Genomic DNA, 6,655 nt, shown 5'->3' with positions numbered 1-6,655 from the left:
AACCAAAACCTCGCATAGTCTTCGACGCAGCATCGAAAGTGCAGGGAATATCTCTTAATTCGCAACTGTTGGCAGGACCCGATGCAACGACATCACTCTTCGGAGTATTATTGAGATTTCGGGAAGGCAACACGGCAGTTGCTGGTGATATCAAAGAGATGTTTCACCAGGTGAAGGTGCGTTCGGAGGACCAATACGCACAAAGCATACTATGGCGAGAATGCAACGAGCAGAAAACACCAGAAATATTTGTTATGCAAGTAATGACGTTTGGCGCTACCTGTTCTCCAGCGTGTGCTCAGGCCGTAAAAAACGAAAACGCTTCACGTCACAAGGCGTCCCACCCCTTGGCATACGACGCCATCGTGAGCCAGCACTACGTGGATGACTACATCGATAGTTTTACCTCTGACGCTATTGCCCAAGAAACAACCAATCAAGTGATTAATGTTCACGAACATGCCGGGTTTTATATCCGCAACTTCATAAGTAATTCGGATACGCTTCTACAGTCAATTCCAGCAGACAGAAGGCAGGTCGGTGAAACCATTGTTTTGTTTGAGGAAAAGAACGGACCCTATGAAAAGATTCTCGGGGTATATTGGAACACCAAGTCAGACGTTTTCGGCTACAACCTCAACAAACTGCATGTACGAAACGATTTGCTGCGTTCACAACGAAACCCAACAAAGAGAGAAGCAGTAAGTTTGGTAATGAGCGTCTACGACCCAGCAGGCTTGATAAGCCATATCACCATTCAAGGACGAATACAGTTACGTGGAATACACATCGCAGTAAAAGATTGGGACCAGCAAATACCGTCAGACCTAGCTGACGCCTGGCGTAGTTGGTTGAAGCAGTTAAACAACATCGGTGACTTCGTCGTACCACGGTGCATCAGACCAGCAGCAGCCTTGTTTACGGAGATCCATACGTTCGTCGATGCATCTAAAGACGCCTTCGCCGCGTGCGTTTACGCAAGAAGCTATGATGGCAACATCTTCACAAATCATCTACTTGCGGCAAAGGCGCGAGTGGCACCATTAAACAGCTGTCAATTCCTCGTCTTGAGCTACAGGCAGCGCTACTAGGAACTCGACTAGCGAAGACAGTGATAGCGGAACTTCGCATTGAGATTAACCGGTCCGTATTTTGGAGTGATTCCCAAACTGTCCTCGGGTGGATCAAAAATAGAAAACGGAAGTACCAACAATTTGTAACCCATCGTGTGAGTGAAATTCTAGAAACAACGACAATGGACCAGTGGCGTTGGGTGCCAAGTAAGGAAAATCCTGCAGACGCGGCAACCAAAATCACGAACGACGAGAATCTGTGGAAGTATGGACCCGAGTTCTTATTGAAACCAGAGTTTGATTGGCCTACGTCAAAGCGAGAGTATGAGACCCAAGAAGAGATGGTATTGACCATGTCAGAATCAGGCGAATTAATATCCGTAGAAAACTATTCTAGCTGGACAAGACTGGTTCGCCACACGATATTTCTTCGAAAATTTGTCCAGTACATAATCAACAAAAGGTCATTTGATCCGACGATCAAGATGTCGGATGCAGAAGCAGCACGATCATATCTTTATAAAATGGCGCAATCACATGGCTTTCCTGAAGAGATCAAGGCTTTAGGAAATGGTCAAAATGTGAAAAGGGAAAGTGCGCTAAACAAGTTAGTTCCTTTTATGGATGAAAGAGGTGTCATCCGTTCCAGAAGCAGATTGGAGAAAATCCAGGCCATGCCGTCATCAGCAAGAACTCCAATCATCTTGCCTCAGAAACATCGAATCACCAAACTTGTTGTTCGTGATTATCATGAGAGGACATTACATCAGGCGGACAATGTTGTGATCGGCGAATTACGACAAGAGTTCTGGATAATCAATGTGAGAGCAGTCCTAAACAACGTAAAACGATGCTGCCAGTGGTGCATCCTGCACTCTGCGAAACCAGTTTCTCCGATGATGGCCCCGCTTCCAGAATATCGCGCTACGCCATACAACCCACCATTCCTGCACACCGGCGTAGACTACTTTGGACCGTTAGAAGTAGCTGTAAAACGTTCGACGGAGAAGCGTTGGGGTGTACTATTCATGTGCATGTCAACGCGAGCTGTACACCTTGAGCTGGCAAAGAAGCTGGATACAGACAGCTTCCTAGTCTGTCTAAAGAACTTTCAGCACCGGCGAGGAAAAGTCAGCCACCTTTACAGCGACAACGGGACGAATTTCGTCGGAGCAGAACGAGAACTACGTCAACTACTGATGGATATAGATGCCTGGATGGGCAAGGAAGCAGCGTTGCAGTTCAAAATTGAGTGGCATTTCAACCCGCCATCGGCTCCACACTTTGGCGGAATCTGGGAACGGCAGATCCAGACTATAAAGAAGGGACTTCGACAGATGATGGAAGAATACAGGCTGAGGAAACCCTCACCAGAAACGTTAATGGCTACGTTACTTCAGATTGAATTCATTTTGAATTCACGGCCATTAACACACATACCCACCACTAGAGACGAAGAGGAGATCTTAACCCCTTTTCATTTTTTGATAGGTAGGAGTGGTACTGCAATTCCACCTATGGCGCTGACTACCTCTAGCATCGAACGTCAGCAATACAAATTAGTCCAACACCACTCTAAAATCTTCTGGGACAAATGGAAAAGGAGTATTTACCAACGCTTCTTAAGAGAGACAAATGGACGAGCAAAGTGGTACCCTTGAAGGTGGATGACATCGTGGTACTATCGGACGACAACGCGCCTCCGGGAAAATGGCTAAAAGGGCGGATAGTTGAAGTGCATCGAGCTGCAGACGACCAAGTACGATCGGTAGCAGTGCAGACCGCCAGCGGTATAATCAAACGTCCAGCGGTAAAGGTAGCGTCGCTGGATGTCACTGCGAAGGAACACATATTAAACTTACATAGCAGGAAAAGAAAAGGGTTTAATAATGGAACAACTAGCGTTGCTAAATCAAACAGGTGTAATCAATAGAATTGAAAGCCATTCACCAAGGTACCAAGGTAATCCAACCAACGGGTTGTATTACGAGGGGAAGGATGTCGCTCAGGCTTATCAGATGCGAGCACAAGCGAGCGAACGCGCTGTGTATGTGATGGTGGTAGTAGCGCGTACGATAGGCAGATAAGTAAATTAGAATAGAGCATCCTCTATGGTTCTAAGCGCCTAGTATCCGAGCGTACTAGGTAGTGCATGCGGCAGGAATGCGGTACACTATTAAAAAGGATCGCGTTCGATCCTCGAATAAATATTTTCCCTTCGTCCTCATCAGGACATTTTTCGACTAAGGCCAGGAATTTCCTAATAAAAACCTAGTATGCACTACACAGAATTAGAAACATAATTTAGCGTTAGAGATAGGTGTCCAGGGCGCGGTAGTAGAGGATCGCGTTCGATCCTAATATATTTTTCGCCTCACCTAAGGAAGAATATTTTTCCTAGAAAAGGATGTTATCCATCGCTAGAAAAACACGCTGTAAAATCATCCCTTTCCTAACTGAAAATAAACAAAATGAGCTAAGCAAGAGAAACGAAACGCAATATATTATTTCACTCCCGAAACGATATAATCTTCGAAAGCTTATTGATCCGCTATTGGACCCTCCAGTGGTAATCCTCGGCGGACACCAGTAGGCAGAAAGGCGAAGTCGAATCCGATCTCTGCTCGCTCACTCTCTACTCCTTGAGCTTCTCCTCTTGAGAGTTTCTGCGGTAAAGGTTCCCCTTCCATCTGCATAGCCCCCCGAAAGCCTGGGGAAACTAGCTGGAAGCCAGTCGCTGTGAGGCGCGAACTTTTGCCAAAGGGATCTCGAAGGCGGAGTTCCTGGCGGTGTTAGTGAAGCGGGGCTTAGTTCGAATTGCTGCTCGTCTCCACGGCGGACCCAGGCACCAGCTACCTTCGCGGCTGGTCGGTGCGGCGGAGAGGTCGGGCAACATGCGTCGTTGATTGCGGAAAGTTCTGAAGATAGGTTGAGAGGTTTCGAAGAATTGCAGGTGTACACGGAAGCGAAATGTTCTGCAAAACCTTTGCAGAGGTCATCTTCACCCGAAATGATGTTTCCCTTGAAGTTCATTACAGCTGGAAGACGGTCGCATGATTTCTTATTTCGTATGAATTTCCAGAATGCTAGTGGATCCTTTTTGAATCTGAATTCGATCTTTCTAATGTACCCAGATAGCAAAGCCGAAGGCCTTTGTATGGGAGCCATCGTCCCAACCAGCAAAACCGAAGCTATTGGAAAACTTTCCTGTGTGCCAAAGCGAGAGAGCATGTCTTCTTTCTCTAGATTTTGGACGGCACAACGCCGATCGTGTGGCCTATGAACGAAAAATGGGAGAAGGGGAAACCGATATCCTTCGAGTGACACACACGCATGCATCTGCATGCGTATTCCGCTGAACCGAGACTACACATCTCTCTCGATCTCCCATGATTTTTCTGCTATGGCGCTCATCCGGGTGTTAGGCATCCTCAGTCTGTCCAGAACTTTCACTGTGGAAGGATGTGTAGGAGTGATGTGTGATTTCTTGTGCCCCGTACTTTGCTCGTTTACGTTTTGTGTCGTAGTCCTTCTTCTTCAATTATGGAATGATTTATCCTTGTAAATTTCTAAGGTAAGTTTCTTGTGTGTTCTTGAATGTGTACATTAAACTAACGCTTGTCGTCTAAAAAGTTACAGGTGCACGCGCATGTTAATCGACGGTTGCCAACATCTCGCAAAACGATCGACGGAAGGAAAACGGTGTCCGGTTTTAAAATATCAAGGTAAGCGTTTCTATAATCCTATGTGCAAAATATTGTTTAGTTTGTTATAAAAAACATGGATTTATTATTGGTTAATTTTCATCAACAGATTTCATCACAGCTCTTTCGTAGAAGAGCGCACTTCATGGACGCCTAGGATACGGCTAAACATGCGCAGCACCAGTCCGTGACGTCATTTCCAGACAGGCGCCGGCTGAACACGCGCAGCACCAGTCGAGGATGTCCTAGCGAGAAGGGCAGAAGGAGGAACGAGAGGAAGGGTAACGGAACCGCTACAATTGTAGGGGGTGAAGCATCCAGCCGTGTACAGAGTGTGAGTGTGCCAAAACGCATGTGGAAAGCGGAGGTCCAATAAATAGCATGCGAAAGTGTGCATAAAGCAAAAAGAAAAAGCGTCACTACTACAACCAGCAATCCGAAAATATAAGGGGAGGGATAAATACAAATGTATGCGTAAGCAGGACCAGCAATCCAAGCATTTGAATGTGTGCGTCGGTTTGTGCCGTGCTGAAAGTTTTTACTTTAGCTGCTGCTAGTGTAAAAACTTAAGGAAAGCTTAAAATTTTTTACACGGGGCGCCTTCGGAAATTGCTGGCTGGGGTGCTGATCAAGGCTCACTTTTTCGCGCGCATAAAGCAAAATGTGCGCGAAGGCGAAAAAAACCCGAAAGCGCTTCGTGTCCTCTCTCGTGTTTCTAGTTTTATTCTCTCTCGCATGTCATCACTCTCTCCCAGTTTTTCGGATTGAAATGAGAATTCACTCTCCTGATTTGGTTGCGGCAGTCTAGCTGCTTCACACTCTTTATTCTCATCTTTTTGCAGTTCCCACAAGAGGATTCACACATGTGTTCTCACATACTTACATACACACACACTGTGGATGGAAGCCTGGTGCGGTTGTTTCCAATTCTGTCTTTTCTTCTTCCCTCTTCACACCGCGCTGGTGCCCGTGGTGGTGCGCGTGTTCAGCCTGCTTGGTTCAGGAAAGATGTCATCAGATTTGGCGCGCCTCAACCGCGGCGTTGTATGAAGGCTGATGATGAAAGTACACAATTAATAGACACACTTTGTTAAAAAAAATACACTTGATTTAAAGATGTGACAAACTTACCTTTGTACTTGAGGATCAATTGAGCCTTGAACGCCCGTGCACACAGTGTCCCAATTTGAAGAGGTTTGGAGAACAGCTAGCGGTAGCAGCACACATCTGAAACTTGTAAAGTGCAATGTTTTAATTAGAACAAATGTCACATAGCACTAGACACTTAGAAAAGGACACTTACCGAAACAATTAGATGATAACAATTCGTCCTCCGATAAAGAAAAAAGAACATTCAAGCAGATTTCAATTTTAGACGAACTAATTTCACTGATCTCGTTTCTGCACTTAACCAAATCAACTGGGACTCTATCGCTGACTATGACGACATCAACGACAGTGTGGCTGAATTTTCTTCTCAAATGAATGAACTGTATGAACAATTCATCCCACGGTTTAATGTTCGTGCTCATCCACCATGGACCAATTCTGCACTACGTTTGGCTAAACGTCGAAGATCACGGGCCCTTAAAAAACTGCATCGACTAAAAAACAGCACTAATCAAATAAATTTTGCTCGCGCCTCAAAAATATATAAGCAGCTGAACCGAACCGCCTACGCCAACTACGTCAGGAAAATTGAAATCAATATCAAAAGACATCCCACATCATTCTGGAAATTTGCTAAAGATAAGGAATCCTGTGGACGACTTCCTTCCTCGATGCAGTTTGAGGGAAACACCATTACCGGAGATGAAGAGTTTTGCAATGCATTTGCCTCATATTTCTCTTCTGTGTACACCAACAATTCCTCGGTTC

The 6,655-nt window shown here is 45.5% G+C and overlaps 1 long non-coding RNA gene across 1 annotated transcript; it reads left to right on the top strand.

Moving 5' to 3' along the window:
• Window positions 1–3,703: 3,703 nt before the first annotated feature.
• Window positions 3,704–5,592, top strand: LOC120901241. Its single transcript, XR_005739285.1, has 3 exons — window positions 3,704–4,647; window positions 4,707–4,798; window positions 4,887–5,592. It is a non-coding gene; the product is annotated as an uncharacterized LOC120901241 (long non-coding RNA).
• Window positions 5,593–6,655: the final 1,063 nt, after the last annotated feature.

Source organism: Anopheles arabiensis, chromosome 2 (assembly GCF_016920715.1).
Source record: "Anopheles arabiensis isolate DONGOLA chromosome 2, AaraD3, whole genome shotgun sequence".
Classification (NCBI taxonomy): Eukaryota; Metazoa; Arthropoda; class Insecta; order Diptera; family Culicidae; genus Anopheles; species Anopheles arabiensis.
This window is presented reverse-complemented; position numbering and strand designations above follow the sequence as displayed.